At 38.6% G+C, this 17,591-nt stretch overlaps 1 long non-coding RNA gene across 1 annotated transcript in view; it reads left to right on the top strand.

Moving 5' to 3' along the window:
• LOC144995658 (uncharacterized) overlaps positions 1-17,107 on the top strand; it is a 40,669-nt gene extending 23,562 nt beyond the window's left edge. The window contains exon 3 of the long non-coding RNA XR_013659174.1: positions 15,930-17,107. This is a non-coding gene — a long non-coding RNA (uncharacterized LOC144995658). The remainder of the gene's footprint in view (positions 1-15,929) is intronic.
• The last annotated feature ends 484 nt before the right edge of the window (positions 17,108-17,591 follow it).

The following is a 17,591-nucleotide window of genomic DNA, read 5'->3' as shown; positions in this document are numbered from 1 at the left end:
TTTTGGCTAAAATGAAACAAAACCGCTAAAAACTAAACACATTTTTTATTATTTTATTTTATTTTTGGGGAGAAAAGAGCTGTAGAGGGAATTAATGTTATTTTATGTGTGGGCGAAACAATTTTGTGGAAACTTAAAGAACTGCAGCTTTTACAGAAACCTCCCAGGATGCCTTGCCTCTGACCTGTCACACTTCCTTAGTCTATTTTCTAGTGCTAATGAGGAAACACGTGTGTCAGCAGTTCATACGCTCCTGTTTTGATCTCCTTTCTTTCTGCTTGTGGTTGATCATGCAGCCCACTCTCTGTTCACATCACTCACATTGTGTTACCCCCGCCTCTGACTCATCACACACTCGGGTGTCCGAGAAGATGAGAGTATATTCATATGAAGAGTCTGTAAAGAGGGAAATAAACAATGTCCACATGGTTGCCCACTCTCAGACGATTCGATGTCTTCTGGACCCAAGGGCAGCAAATTCACAAGAACGCTTGAGCAGACGGAGCGTTCGACTTTTTCAGAGTTTAAACCATGGAAGAAAGTAGAACAGAAAGGGTTGAAGTGTTATCCACCCCCCCACCCCCCTCCAAAAAAAAAGTCCTGATTAAACATTGAAATAGAAGAATGGAAATGCATTGCATTAAATGTGGAGCGGACAATGACAGAAGACTGCGGTGGCGCTCGATTGCTTTGTTTGGTGAAGCAGAGCAGTATGGGTAAGAAGATGTGGGAGTTGGACTTTCAAAAAGCCCGGCCCTTTTGATTCATAAATAATCTTCATTTCATTTCAGCCTAATTTAGCCACCTCTGCACCACCTCTCAATGTTCATTGAGTGGCAAATAAAAGCTGCTATAAATCAATTGTAGCCTCATTAACATCCATCTGAGCGCCCGCATTTATGCGACACCTTCATTTGACACCACAAACAAAAAGATTGTGTCTGTAATTTGGTTCAGGACTGAAGATCAGTGCATCACCTGAACACAGCGTCTGAAATGTACTCCTGAGAGTACTGGACAGCAGAGACACCAGTGACTGATCAACAAACAAAATTATTCTGGAAATGCTTTAATCTTTCTTCAAGATTGATATTTAGATTTGGGGTTATGCAACAGCAAAAAAGGTCCAATATTAGCCTTCTTCTTTTGCAGCTTTTGTCCGACAGAATTAAGAATAATAACTCGGAACCGGAAGTAATTTAATTACCGTAGCTGCTTCTCTTCCCCTCTTTTTTGAAATGGTAGAAATAAAGGAGGAAGGAGAGAAACTGAAGGAAAAAGCTCCACACCAGTTTTTTTGTCTGCAGATCCTGAGCTCTCCCTGACCTTCTGGCCCAACGGTTGTTTTCTGAGCCGAATGTTTCCCTGCTGGCAGGACAAGATTACGACTGTTTCCTTGACCTCTGATCTCCTTTGGAGATGTTCGGCGGTGGCCTGGCTTTTCGTTTGCGTGCTCATTGTTATGCCCACTAATACGATGTTTGGTAGAAAAAGACATTTAGATGTATCATCAAATTAAACAAATGGAGGAGCAGGAGAGCGGAGATCTTATGAAGCTCTGCTCTGCATACTCAAATGCGGGAAAAACAAGCATACAGTTTACCCTTTGTATACATAAAATGTCTAAAGTAAATCGAAATAACAGCAAAAAACAAATGGACTACAGGGTGAATGGTGTGTTTAGCCCCAGTAGATCATAAAAAAGGAAACCTGCATCTCAAGTATTTTCAGCAATCACCTGTGATGCATCAAAAAGCTTTGTGATCGCTTTACTCTCAGTCCCAGATTTAACACGGAGTGTCTTTGCTCGCCTCGGAACAGCTCATTCAGTCCAGAAGGCTGTTTTATATCCTCCCAGCAGGCGTGACGCCGCCTGGCCTTGATTTTAGCGAGGCCACGGTTGTATGCTGACATCCATCATCCGAGTGTGCTTCAGAGAACATCCTTGTTCAATAAAAAGAAGTATGTTCTCCAGAGCACGTGTCGTAAAAAAAAAAGAGAACCAAAGCAGAATTTGTGTAATGGATGACGTCATCGTTGACACGGATTCAACCTGAAAGACCACAAATCTCAACACAATCTTTTTAAAATAGTTTATTTCAAGCAATCCAAAAACAAAAAGACAGAATTTATTTAGATTTATCAAACCTAATTTAATTATTTAGTCATATATTGAAAAATAAAGAAAATAAAAGATTAAAAAATGCACATATATGTATACATCCATGTGCCATTTAAATGACTCATTATCATAAATGGATATATTTGCATTTATGCATTTATTGTGTGACACATTCATCTATTAAATATAATGATTGTTAAATAGAGTTTGATTAGTTGCTTTAAAGGGAAATAAAGGAAGCAAACTTATAGAATCCCATCCCCATTGTTTACTGACATTTTACATAAATTACATTTTTTTTATACTTCATCAGTCTAAATGCTTTTATTTGTTTTCAAAATATTGCAAAAACGTTTCAAATCTTCAGTAGCTGTACAAAATTCCAGAAATTAAAAATAAAATAAAATAAAAAAAGAATAAATATTAAGACAAATATTAAATTAAATAAAAAATAAACCTTTGGTAATACAAAATTAATTTTTGGAAATCTAAGTGTTAGAAAAAAGGAAATGAGAAATGTTAGAAGGTAGGTATTGTCTTTGGACAGAACGTTTGTTTTTAGATTTCTGGCCACGCCCACTGCAGGGACTGACCAATCAACTCTTTAACCCTTGTGCTATCCTAGGCACTTCACCATTGGGAGTTGGGTCATCTAGACCCATTAGACAGTGCTCTGAACCATTTTTCTTCAATGATTTGTGATCTTCACTGGTGTCCATGGATTACATGAAATCTTTCCACCTTTATCCACCTTTGTCATGGTGGGGAGAACACGTCAATGTAAGGGTGGGGTCATCCAAGATAGGACAAGGGTTAACAACATCTTTCTTTATCATCTAATCACTGATGCCCCAAAGTTTGTTTCGTTTTTAAACATCTCAGTTTGATATCTGGAAATTACTTTTGTTTTTCGAAACAATCTTAATAAGCTGTGATTCTTTTTATTATTCCCTTTTTATTAATTGTGTTGGGTTTTTTTTTGGAATTGTGTTTTGGCTCTTCTTTAATTTCTAAAATGTAATGTTTTTTTGCTATTATTCTTTTTAATGTTTTTATTGATGTGATCTTTGATACGCTTTTGTGTTGAGCGATATGTTGATGTGATTTGGACTTCAGGGCTTGTGTGTGTTTGCATGAACAATCACTGCAAATAAAAGGCAAAATGCAAAATGTTTGGGTTTATTGTGACAAAAAGAATGGCTGTTCAGACTTTGAAAAAACTGCGGTGGATTGGAACGTGCTGTACAGAAGTTGTTCTTCTGCTTGTTTATTTTGCCTGCATGAACACTGAAAGCTCCTCAACTCCAGCCATCTGCTCCGTGTTCTCCTCCACCAAATCCCGACAGTCTGAGAGGGTTTTTTGGGATGAGACTGTCTGATTGACACGGACTTAAAAGTAAACAAGTTGTTGTGCATGCAACAGAATCACTGCGAGTCCGTGCAGTTGTGTCAAACACAAACAGTCCCACGCCAGGTCAGGCGAATCACATGTGAGGTGCAAACATGATGAGTTTTTCAGAGAGACTGATGGCATTTTCAGTCATCTGTGGTTCAAAAGGACGGGGACCTGAAGTGTAAACATGAGGGTGGAAAGGTGTCGGATCCGCAAGTCAGTGTCAAGGAGGGTGAGTTGGATGAATATGGAGCACAGCCGTCAGCGGGGAGCCTGTGAAGGTCTTGTGGGAGTTTCCAGATGTTCCTGTGACAGACACATGTCACCTCCTCGTTGCAATAGCACTGTTAAAAAATGAGTCTCTGTGACTCATCAAGGTCCAATAAGCACTTGTAACGGGAACAGAAACCCTGAACGGATTTCTGGAATCAAGAAAAGCCTGCATGGTTTTCTGCAGATTCAGTTATTAGGAATTGCAAATTGGCTTCTGCGGGAGAGAGAAAGCCCTGCAGTGAATCTAGGAAATCTAAATTTAGGGGCCCAGAGGCAAACGGATAGAAAATGATCTCGCTTATTAAGTAAATTAGACAGAAAAAACACAAAAAAAGGACTTAGGAAATATATCAAAAAGGAAGAAAAAAAACAGAAAGACAGAAGACGGGTGTCGGACAAATTCCAGATAAGTAAATTGCTGAACAGCATTAAGAGGTGAAGATAAGATATTAAACTGGAACCAGAACAATAACAGAAGTTCTACCAAATTACACAAAACAGATCAAAACGTTAAAATAATAAAATATAAAGAAACATTCAAATAAATGTAAACAAACAAACAAAAATATCAGAAAAACAGTCTTTCTTTGAGAAAAGTGTCTCCGAAATGGCAATAAAAGCTTTATTTGGATTGTAAATAATGGAAATTGGTTGATAAATGAATGTAAAGGGAAACTTTACTTTAAAAAAAACAATATCTGAGGCTAAAAGTCTGTTTGGAAAAAAGTCTGCACCTTAAAAATCCAACTATAACTGAAATAAAAACAATCATTCACAATTAAAAGACAATTATAAAAAAAGTAAGAAATGTATTTGTCTTCGTCATTTTGAAACCTCACGGAAATACGAATAATGTATGTTAAAAGGTGTTATTAATAATGAAATCAATTATGAAGTAATTAGTAGTGTATGTTCATTTTAAAATGTTTTGATGTGAAATTTGGAACTGAAGTTAAAAATGAACCAATTCCATTACATACATACATACATACATACATACATACATACATACATACATACATACATACATACATACATACATACATACATACATACATACATACATACATACATACATACATACATGCATTTTATTGTAATTTTTAACTTACAGCCACTTGGAGCTTCTTATGTTAACACCACACACTGCTGAGTGTCTCATTAAAATAATACTGACAAGCAGAGCAAAAACTGCAGAGTCATTTTTGGTTTTCAAGGATGCATAGTCATGTTTCTACTCTCTCTGTCGAGGTTTCTGCACGAAAATCTTCTTTGCATTCACATTCGCCTGATAGTTGTGAACCGCTCGTTTCCGTGTGTCCATAAGTGGTTCAATCGAGGCCCAAAAGGACTGTGCCGTGTCACTTCCTGTTCCTGACAGCAGAATCATAACATGACTCAAGCTCAAGGCAAGATTTTCTTTGAGTTGCTGCAGGAAAGTATTGTTGTGAGGCTCAGGGACTTGGCTGACGCCATTCCGACGCAGGTACATGGCGTTGTCATGGCGACAAAGGGCTTTCCTGTTTGCCACTAAGAGCATGGCTTTACCAACTGATGACTGCAACTCCACAGGTGATCCCTAAAACGTCTTCGGCTGCACTCTGCTGCTGCGCCAAAGAGCCCCTGAACGTGGGGACAATCCCAGAATGCCGAGCTTTTAGAGCGCATTTGTTTTGCAGCCGCCCACTGCAGCTTGCTTGGCAGCACTAATGTAAAAGACAGCTTTGCTTCACTAAATTAATAAAAAAAAGAAAAGAAAAAACATATCGTTCCATTCTCAGTTCTGCTGCTAGTTCTGTTAAGATATAATCTTTGGTGGTGAAAACAAACTGATGTGTGTGTGCAATGAAGTAACACACAACTACACGGAAATACACACAACGTCACAACTTTACTTCTTTAATAGACCTCTGCGTTTATTTAATAAACGATTTCAAAGCCTAAATATCATTCAAAAAGCTGCTTTTATATATAATTTTGATGTCTTAATAACAAAATCACAACTCTTTTTCTTTGTATGTTAACAATCAGTTCGAAATTCTCTGTGGTAAAGAAAAAAAAAACAAATTTTCTGATTAGTGTTGGAGATTTTTTAATCCTTTTTATCTTTCTGCACAGTTTTTATGGGTGTGTTGAAAGGCCCTTTCAAAAGAAAATGTATTGAATATTTTTTGTCTCACTTTATGCATCTTCCTCACATTTTTGCAATGTTGAATACAAATCTCGAGCAAATATTGTTTTTACACAAAATTCAAAAACAGATGCTCTCAAAGTGTTTCTTTCATCAATGACATAAAATCCTTAAAAAGCTTTTTTTAATAAAATTGTCTGCATTTGTAAATCTTTCTTTTACTGTATACCAACAATTAGTTTGATATTTTCTGTAGTTAAAAAAAATCACACATTTTTACTATTGTTGATTTTACCTCTCCTCAGTTTTCATTCGTTTTGCAAGATCCTTCAAAATAAAAGGTAAACTTTTACCGTACATCTTTCTCACGGTTTTGTCATGTTGCATGAAAATGTGCACCTGTTGAAGCAAGTGTTCTTTTTGCACCTGACATCTGGATGATATGGAAAAACAGATGCTCTCTAAGCATTTATTGGAAGAAAAAAGAAATTCTTAACTATTATTTGAAAACATCTTGTAAAAAATGGTTTTCCGAGTAAGTAAACTAAACTTTCTTTCTTTTTTGTATATTAACAATCACTTGATATTTTCTGAGGTAAAGAAAAAAATGTTGTGGTTTTTGTTTTTTTGTTTTTTAATTGGTGTTTTGCAAGTTCCTTTCATAATAAAATGTTTTTTCACAATGTGAATCTGACACACATTTTTGCCATTCTGCATGAAAATTATTTTCATTTGTTCTTTTTAAACTTAAAATGTGATCGACATCAAACCTTCATCTCAAGTCTCCACGTTAGGTCATGTGGTAACCCTTGTGCTATCCTAGGCACTTTAACATTGGGAGTGGGGTCATCTGGACCCACTAGACAGTGCGCTGAACCGTTTTTTTTCTTCAATGATTTGTGATCTTCACGAGTGTCCATGGATTACATGAAATCTTTCCACCTTTGTCATGGCAGGGAGGGCACATCAACGTAAGGGTGGGGTCACACAAGGGTTAAAAAAGTCAGAGTAAAACATAAAATCTGTGAAAACTGAAGATGGAATCTCGGTTCTTTGGTCATTCCAACATGCAGGCTTTAAATCATATTAACAAGCAACTTTCAGCAAACATGTATTTACTGTGGTTCAACAAATGTACCACAAAAAGTGTTTAGAAAAAAAAAAAAATATATATATATATATATATATATATATATATATTAGTTAAAGTCTTAGTTCAACTCGCAAGCATGTTGAGAAAATGAAAAATTGAGAAAATCTAATTTTTGTTTTTGTTTTTTTTAAAGCTTATCCTGTAGCACTTTTAATGCTTTCTCTCTATTTTAGGAAACCTGGACCTGCACTTTCATTTAGAAGAAATCCAGTCATGATTGCAGTCATTAGAAAAGCAAATGGAGAGGTCTTTTCCTCAGCCAGAAACGCAGCGCTGTGATTACAGATTAATGTCTTCATGTGAACAATCACCATCCATATTTGTGTTTTACCGGTGAGTCCAGGTTCTCACCTTTTTATTTCTGCTCAGGGGAGCAGACTTTTAAAAGCAAAAATTATTAAATTTGTTTTAGCAGCAGGTTTTGCTTAACTTTATTGCTGGACTTTAAACAAAGTTGGTCATGAAACCATTAACCCATTCATGCCTGCCTTTAGTCCCAACTGCATAGATGCTAGATTCAATGGAGTCCTGCGATTATTGGTGTGTTGTTAATTAGTGACAAATGGTGTTAAAACTGGAATCAAAAGGTTTCATAAATTAAATAAAATACCAACTAATTTCACGTTATTTGATTGCCATGTTTCATTAATTAATTAATTGTATCTGTCAAACTCACCTGTCAAAGTCAGATGGGTGGGACCTGGCACCTGATTGGTTACCCTGTCCATCAAAGGAAGGCTCTGATCTCAGTGTGTCCTCTGCCTCTGCATCCAGAAGCCGGAGAAACGGTGAAGCATTTCTTCTAAGTTTGCCATCACTGTTAGGTTCATAATTATGTAAGAAAGTTCTAAAATTATTCGAATTTTTTAAATCTTTGAACCTTAACCTCGCCCTTATTCCATGGAAATAGTCAGTTTCATAATTATTATACTTTATGTGAAAATGTATGCATGAAATACAGTAAGATTAGGAGTGGGAATTAATAAGAATTTTCTTCTACCCACCCCTTTTTTGACCACTTCATTACATTATTTTTATATTTTTTCTTAGCTATTTTAGTTTGAGTTTAAAAATAAAAGGAAATTAATCAATTAATTCACTTAATTAATTAATGTTATATTATTTTTTTCAATTTATGTGGCTGAAATGAGCGTCCTCTGTAGGGTGGCTGGGCGCTCTCTGGGGAGGTGTTCCGGGCATGTCCCACTGGGCGGAGGCACCAGGGAAGACCCAGGACACGCTGGAGAGACTATGTCTTTCGGCTGGCCTGCGAACCCCTCGGGGTCCCCCCCCCCCCCCCCCCCCCCCCCCTCTGGGCATCTTTGCTTAGACTGCTGCCCCAGCGACCCGGTAACAGATAAGTGGAAGAAGATGGATGGATGCATTAATACATTTCAATGTATCCCCTTTGCTCTTCCATAATAAGGATGAAATGTAAATGCTGCTTTTTATTGTTGGAACTCCGGGAACAGAGATCGTTTACATTAAGATAAGAATGCTTAATTATGCGCTTCTACGCAAGGCCGGAGTGTTTTATTAGTCAGTTTTTTTAAATATTGGGAAGCTGATGTGAGGACCTGACTGACCTTATTTTGCAGAAGGAGCTTCAGCATTTGAGTTTTCATCATTCTCATTAAAAAAACATATTTTATCTAGTAATGGATGTCATTTTTGGTTTACAGTCTCCAACATCACCGTTTTTGACCTTAAGTAAAGCGGAACCCTTCATCAGCTGAATCAATTCCAGACTATGAATAGTTCATCAAACTAATAAAGTGAGGACTGTGTGTTTTTATGAGAGCTTCATCTTTCCAGCGAAAGATGTTTTATACGCTTCTTATTTCAGGGACGATGACTATAAAACGTTTCGGGAGTGCAGTTACCATGCAATGCAGCACGATGACAGTCTCGGCATGCCCTGTCTATCAGTCCCAAATTTTCATTGCACTTGCAAATTCATGCAGTCATTGTGAGTTCCCATATTGGGCATGCAGTATTGAGTATTCAAATCCATCTGTTGGGACATGTCACATATGGCACCGAAGCTGCACCGACCCCATGTGTTCCCTGACTTCCTCCTGTTCTTTGTATTATTCAAAAACATGTAACTCAGATGAGAAAAAGGTCCGCTCCCATTCTGCAGAAGTATGTGGAAGAAGGTCAGGAGGACGCCTGGCAGGGAGTGGGTGGCTGCCAGAAAATCAGAAATGATAAAAGTTAAATAAGCATTTTCTTGCAACCTTTCGCACAGAAACACACCATTTTATGAAACACAACAAAGACACAAGCGGCTAATGAGTCGGCCGAGGCTGGATCTGTCTGCTGGTTTTCTCATTAAAAGCTTTGTCCCATTACCTCCGCTTTTCTGATCCTCACTTTATTTTTTTCCTTTTGAAACCGTGTTACACAACCGTGCAGTTGTGCAACCTTACAAAACCACTGAATGCCATAATGAATTACCTTGAATCAACATTAATTGCAGTAGATCAGATTGTGTGCACCATGACACCAGTGCAGAACTGAACAAACACACGTATGTACAGAAAGAAAATGTTCTGTTATAAAGTCAATCACTGCAGACGTAGTCGTTAAAACTGCTTAATGACAAGAAAACCCTTTTATTTCAGTAATAGTTAGAGCATCTGGCAGGAGGAGCAGCTGCAAACACGCAGACAAGTCCATCATCAGCAGCTTCACTTCTAAACAAACGCTCTCAACAAGGGGCACAAAAACATCAGTTTGACCATTTGTTCTGTTGAAACCTGGACTACTGAAAAAAGTGAACCGCTAACAGGGATAAACATGCGGCTCCGACCTGGTCACATGACCTGTTCTACCATTGACCGTATTTGAGAACTGGAGTAAGTGAGTGTTACGTTAACTTCCTGCTCCTACCTAACGAAAATAATTTGGCCGCCATTTTTTATGATACAGATGCAGATGCGGTCATCAAGCAGTGATTGGTCCTGGTCAGTCTAAGTCGGGGTTTCTATGGTAACCACTCTCACGCATCAGGAGTGAGCTTGTTGGAAGGCCACACCCCTCCCGCTTGAAAGCAGTCCACACGAAATCGGACGAGAAGGCCAGCAGGCTCCACCTACTTTTATAGAGGCATTTGATTGGCCAGTTTATAACTTGAGTAACAAATAATGAAAACAATTTTAGAGCCAGAATGGTTATTCTGACCAATAGAAGGACTGAGTAACAGCTGTTTATTTCTCAATAGAACTCTATGGGGTTTTGTCTTCCTGGTACTTCCTGTTTGGAACGCCAATGAGAGCGGGGTAACTCAATCCAGTTTTTAAATAATGGTTTATACGGATCTGGTGTTTAAACCTAGTTGTTGTTGTCTAAACCAGGTAATATATTACCATAATATTGATGCGGACGGCTGTGGTCCAGAGTGTGGAGCGGTCAACCTGTGACTGTAGGATAAAACACTGAGCCCCACATTCCTCCTGGTGGTGACAGGTTGGCCTCATGTATGACAGCATTTGTCATCACAATGGATATGAGAGATCTGCAACCTGTGGCTCTTTTATCCATCCATTGTGGCTTTTTAGCTTTAAAAAATGTTAACAATTTACATAAACAATGGGTTTGTAGTTAAGTTATTTATGCTTAGATTTTTATTATGTCAGAAAACTGAGTAAGATTATGCTAGAAGGTTTAATCCACTGTCAGAGGTTTATTATTAGAATAAGCTCAAAGGACAGATTCTGATCTTCTGCTGCACAGCAGCGTGTAGTTGTTTACTTAAATTATACTTAAAGTTGCTTTTGGAGGTACTGATTTTTAATTAAAAATATATTTACACCAGTGTGGTTTATATTCAAAAGTTAAAGAAGAAAAGGGATGAATGAGCACCAAAACCAAAAATTCCATGTTTGAGGAACTTTATTGACACCGGGTGTATTTTATTTTGAAAGGAACTTGTCGTGTAGTACTGTCAAAAGTAAAGTCAAAATTTGTTTATTTAGAGAAATACAACACTATTATTGTTCAGTTATAGTTTAGAAACTGCATTTTATTTATGAATTGCTCCATAACGAAAACCAAACCAAAACTTTTAAAAAAAAATAGAAGGAGAGTAAACAAGTCTGACATAAAATCAGAGAATGTTAAAATTGCCAAAACCTGAGCTGTTCGCAGAGCTCATGAGCATGGCACCAACAAAAGCTCATTTGTTTAATTAGACAGCTTTTATTTTGAAATGAGATTTTTCTCATTTGACTTGATAACTTTTTTAAATTGCGCATTTATTGTTGGTAAACTAAAGTAGCAGTTTTTATGTAACATGTAAAGAAAAGTCGAGTGCAGCTGGTTTTTCAGACTCCTTGCCTCAGTTACCTGGATCAGGTGGGTTTTTCCAACAACACCTGATCTAACACCTGTGCTGTTAACCTTATGTCAGTTTACACTGGTTGCATGTGTTGAAAAACAATGAAATGTCATTTCCCTCCTTTTTGTACCTCAATAAACTAAGTTTTCATACATATTATAATTTAATGTTTTGATGCAACTGTATATATATATATATATATATATATATATATATATATATATATATATATATATATATATATATATATATTTTTTTTTTTTTTTGCAGTTTGTGCTTTTTAATCTTTTCATCTCTTGTGTTTGTTTATTCTTCATGCAGGATCCTCAATTATGACCTCGTACACCATTTCTATTTGTTCCGGTGAACTTTGCTATTCCAGGAAGCTCTCCTGCTGATCCACTTCGTCATGGAGTTTTATTTTTGCATTATTTTTGTACTAGTTGGCTTGGCAACTGGATTATGAATAAGATCCTGGCGGAAATTTTTAATGGACTTACCCCAATGGTATTATCGTGTTGCTTGGCGAGGTTTTATAAAGGGACCTGCAAATCATTTTTACTCACAAAATGAGATCTTTCAAGAGTCTGATGCTCCCAATTGATGAATCTTTTTATATGTTTGAGGAAGTGTGTAACATCTATGTATGGAAAACCCTTCGTAAGCGTGACGTTAACTTCATTTGTGCTTTATTATGATTGACAGAAAAGGTTAAAATGAATGAAACGATTCACAACTTTTGGAGTTCCCCACTGAATATGTAGTTATTTAGGGGTAATTGGATTTTTAAAACCAGGTATTACCTGACAGGTGTGAAATAATACCTTTAATGGTTAAAAAAAAAAGTGACAGTTGCTATGATGAGACATACATCCTCACTTAAGGAACAAATGGCAGACAGGACACCACTGCTGTGAGCATTAACAGCAAAGCCATGATTCACATGCGCTCTACCTCCCATAAATAAAGCAATTTATTCTGTATCCTGGCATTTTCTCACCACAAGCTGTCAGAAGAAAGCAGGCGTCACTTTTTCAGAATTTGAACCTGTCAGCCCCCAAAAGACATGGCGTACGGGGATGTTGGGCAGAAGAGCCGACAGTCGAGAAAAAAAACCCAACGACATTATGATCACTGACAAATGTGCTTAAAATAAACGGAGCACGCTTAAAGAGGTTATTAAGAATGAATGAATCATGAGGAGGCCCCTGTTCTGTTCTGTTCCAGTATGTGGTGGTGGTGGTGGGGCATGGTGATGTCATTGGCGTTGCTAAGAGAATCCATGACAGGGTCTTTTTACTCCCCCGCCACCATTCCTGCCTGTATGGAGCCTAATTCATGGAGCCACAGACTCTTGTGGCTGTGAGGTCATTTTAAGAGGTGTTTTTGTTGTTTTGTTTTTCCTCTACTTTATTTGGTTTTTTTTTTTAAAGGTTTGATCAATTTGTTGGTAGATGTGATGTTTGTAAATCAGGGTCGGGTAAATAAGCCGTGGCTTCACCCGACACCTTTTTCGGTTAATTTTGTTATGTTGACATTGTTTAGTGTCAATGTTTAACATATGTTTAACATAACCAAGATAAATGTCTCTCTGATTGTCCCAAAAGATGCTGCACAAAATATGGGGCAGTTTGAATGGAGAAACAAATGAGCTAAAATAATATTTTTTATCAATTTTTAAAAATTCTTTCCCTGTCTTTTGTTCGTGGGAAACAGACCTAACGCTGCCTCCGACGCCGTCCTCTCCCACACCTACCCCTCACTCGAACGCGGCACGCTTCAGCCTGCCCTCGCTGCGGACTGGAATGGCATGATGGAGGCCCACACTTTGCCCAGATTTAGATTCTGATGAATCACACAACATACCTAAAGACACATAATTCTCTGAAACATTCGTACGGAGGAGTGAGAACTCCAAAGAAAAGAATGGATCACTTCGGCTGAGAGGAGAATTTTTATGAGCCGGAAATCTCTTTGAATGAGTTTTTCTGTGTCTCCTACACACATTCTGCTTCTGAAAACAGAATGACTCTCATGTCTGTGTGTGGGGAGGGAATCCTAACTGAATATTTTAGGTATCAGATAAATCACACACACACACACAAAATTTCTTTTTTTGGGACTATAAGTCCCGTATTTTGTGCATAGCTTGTCCAGGTGGTTTTTCTTCTTTATTATGCGTCTTCTGTTATGACTCCTGCAACTTATAATCCAGAAAATTGACCTGCAGGTGTCAAGAAACTAATACAGCAACTCTATGGGAGAACAGGAGCAACTTATTTCTAGAAAAAAACGGTTTTAAACAGGATAATGTTAGAGGAGTCTCAAATTATTTGACTAAAACGCTCTATCTCCAAATTCTACGCCACCATTTGCTCCTTTGGTATACAGCAGCGGCATGTGGTCTGGGGTTTCCTGCTCACATTTAAAACTTGCTGGTTGAACAAGACGAACGATTATTATTCAACATCCCAGCAATTGAATCACACCACTTTCAAATTGATATCAGTGTTTTGATCAACAAAATTAACTCTTCACTTCTGTTAAGCTGCTTTGGACTCGACCAGCTGTTTCATTCCATGTTCCATTTGATTCTATTTTACTGGTAAATTTGGCACATTTTGTCATATTTTATTTTGGTAAATGCTTTAATCTTTTCCTGTCATCGCCTTGTCTTTTTCACTGCTGACTGCACTTTTTAATCTTTTCTTGTCATATTAAGACCAGGGAACCTCAAACTCCAGGCCTGGAGGGCCGGCCTCCTGATGGTTTTCCAGAATTGCTTCTGATTACCTGGATCAGGTTGGTTGAAAAACATGATGTACACCAGCCCTCGAGGCCTGGATTCTGACACCCCTGGTTTAGACCTATCAAAGGTTTGGGAAACCTTGACATTTGTGATTTCCTATCAATGGGCTTCAGCCTGATGAGGAAAATGTATAAATAAACAAAAAGCTATGACCTTTTCTTTCAAAAGATAAAATTCTTGCCAGAATACTTCTCCCTAAACCGATTGAGCACAGACCTGATCAGTCATTTGTTCCGTGTCACGTATAGATGGACACAATGGAGGGATTAGTCAGTCACAGAAGCATCAGATGTCTATTTGACCGTCACAAATTATCTGAGCGGCCCGCATTCATGAGAGGAGTGACACATCCCGGCCTCATTATGCTGCAGTCTGTGGCTTACGGTTGGTTGGAGCAGATGGAGAAAGTAGTTCTCAAACTGTGGGGGTTATGCTTTTGAACGCCCGTCGGCCTTGTTGTGAAGATGCGCTTGCCACGTTCCCATGCAGCAAAACTGCTCAAGAGTTGCAGAAAACGTAGAAGAACTTCGGCAGGCGATCAGATGATGATAAAAGGAGTTTATACAGGACCAAACTAGAAGATTCAAACGCCACCAAGATCATATGTGAAATGCATAAATATAGATTTAATATAGATCCAATTTTTTGCATTCATAATAATTCGATGCAAAGTGTTTTGATGTTCATGCCTTCCTGTTGAAAAGCCCGACTGGCGAGAACTTTAATGGGCCTTCAGGTGCACAGTGCACCTTCCCTCCAATTCCCACAGAACCAGCTGACCAACTTTTCAAACCTTAACTACTGGAGTGCAATGCCAAATGGCTCTTCAAGAGGAGCCTGCACTTTTTGGGCAGGAGCATTTGTAAGGCAGAGGAATTATGGACAGAATTTGCACCTTTTCATCAACAGAAATGTGACGTGTGCATTTTGCAACCTTCAGAGCCACAGGGTCATCTTACTTATTCCGAACAGATATTTCAGAGAGAGCAGCATTAGCAGGAAAGGATTTCTGCGCCTGTTTGCAAATGTGAAAGCAGTGGAACGGTGCTCGGGACATCGAGGTATTATTTATGACTTATTATCTACCCCTGGTTTCCACAGAGAGTTGTTTTTTCTATATATTTTTATCTCTCCATCAGAATTTGCTGACGTTGTGTGTGACGCAATTAGCCTCAGTTTTGCCAGGCTGTGTACAACACCCCAACGCTTGGCAATCTGTGCAGATTTCAGCCACGCTTCTCGCTTTTTTACAACAACTTGAACTCCTCAAGCAGTGTGAATTAAAACCATGTAAATGTCAGAGATGCATGCAGCTGTTCAGCTCACTTTGACTTTGAAAATAAAACAATAGTCTGAACTGTTTTCTTCTGCCCACACACCAACTGTTAATCCTCCTTTCTGAGATGAAAACACCATGGAAATGAAATGACAGAAAGGGAAAGTGAGCTCCATTATAGATTATTGCATCAGTGCGACTTAGGGTGACGTGTTTGGCAACACCTGTACGGAAAACAGATTTATCATCTGCACTGTGGTGTAGTTCTTCAAGTCGAGTGCTGCATGACCTCTGGTTATAGAGCGTAGTCCAAACAGTCCTTACGGGTGGATACGGGCTGTCTGTGGGGGACACAGGTGAGCCGCAGGAAAGGTCGTAGGTCGCTTGGTGAACCCATAAAGAGAAAATGTTCATGCATTTCTTTTCACAGGGCTCTGGAGGACATGACCAGACACACCTAGGGGGACGGAGTCAATGTAACACCTCATCACCCCCTCATGCAACCCTCGACTCAGCCTCAACAAACAAACCGAGAACCCCTCTGCCTGCATTTCATAGCTGTGAGGTTGGAGGCAGATGGCGTCCTGCAGACTGTGTCATCCAACGTCTGGCTTTTTTTTTTAAAGGGAAAAAAAGTAACATAACATTTTTCCGCAAAAGAAAGTTAAGTTCAATTGTCTATTTTAAACTCTGATCACACTGAAACTTTATTTTGAGTGAGAGGACTGAACAGCTTTATTATCATCTGGTCATTGAAAATGGAGTCAAAGTGACAGCAGTAGAGAATGACTTAGTCACCTTATCAGAATATCTGACACTGCATTTGGCTTTTTCATTATTTGCTGTTAGGACTTGTTAAAGGAAGAAGAAGACGTCACGGCACAGAGACTGAACCGTACGTCACGTTTCAGGATTGGATGGTCGGTTTTGTGGGGCACCGGGAAGTGAAAAAAACCAGGATGGACGGAAAACTCCCCTGGGATTTTCTACCACTACTGTCCAAACTCTGCACCTGTGCAGCACACCTGTACTTTAGCAACTATCACTCACATGAAAATCAAAACTTCCCACTGCAAATATCTGTTTAAATGTTGTCTCTTTCTTTTCCTTTATTTACATCTTTATAGGCTTCGTGTTGTCTTTGTATGTGAGAGCAGAAGTTACCAAATGTACAATTTTGCTGGGAAATGATGTGGCTGGGAAAAAGATTGTGCCACATCTCGAGGTACCGCCGAAACTCATCTTAGTGCAACAAAATCAGCCCAAAACCCCTGTGCACAACCCGTACCCAGACTGCGCCATAACGTGCATGCAGTTCCGAGATGACGTGTCTGACAGCTTTTTATGCCTGTTCTTTCAGGGGCTAACCATGTTATGACATTGTGTTAAATGACATTTTTTCTGAGCATTGAGTTTTGCTTGAAACTGTAGCTCTGCTCTTCAGGGTCGGAGCTAAAGGGGGGCAAGGATGGCAAGAGGCCTTGCCAATTTTTGAGTCACCATTGACAAATATTAAGAAATCAGCAATACAAGCTTTGTAAGCATTGTAAAAACACCAAAGTAACACTTTTAAATGAAACAAAAGCAACAACAAATAATAAAACAGTTTGAAACACATATTTTTGATCTTTTCATTTGTAATGATCTTCCATTCTCATTTTTCTGCCACCCTTCTAAAGTCCATGTAAAATGTTCTAGCTCCGCCCCTAGCGCTCATCCACTTAAATTTTGGATGTAATTGGGTCTGCATGGTGGCGCTCTTGTCTCAGTTCAAGTCCTGTTTGCAAACGCTTTGGTGACCCATCTGGCTGTTTTCGGACATCAGTTTACTGTTGGAGAGAGAATCGTGATTCCTGCTCGGAACTAAACAAAACCATTACAAAAGGAGTGTGGGCATCACAATAAGGCAGAAGTCACGAGTCCCTGAAAGAAGGAACATGGGACTCATAATAGGAAGGGTTCTAATATCACCTGTAATTCGAACACACAAAGGCGTGATCATTACAGGCAATCAAACCCCAAAGCCCAGGTAGTCGCAAATCCACCAAACCATACATCTTTTGATCCAAATTCTATGTCTAATAAGAGTTAT

Source organism: Oryzias latipes, chromosome 11 (genome assembly GCF_053564925.1).
Source record: "Oryzias latipes strain Hd-rR chromosome 11, Olatipes_Hd-rR_3.1".
In the NCBI taxonomy this organism is placed as follows: domain Eukaryota; kingdom Metazoa; phylum Chordata; class Actinopteri; order Beloniformes; family Adrianichthyidae; genus Oryzias; species Oryzias latipes.
This window is presented reverse-complemented; position numbering and strand designations above follow the sequence as displayed.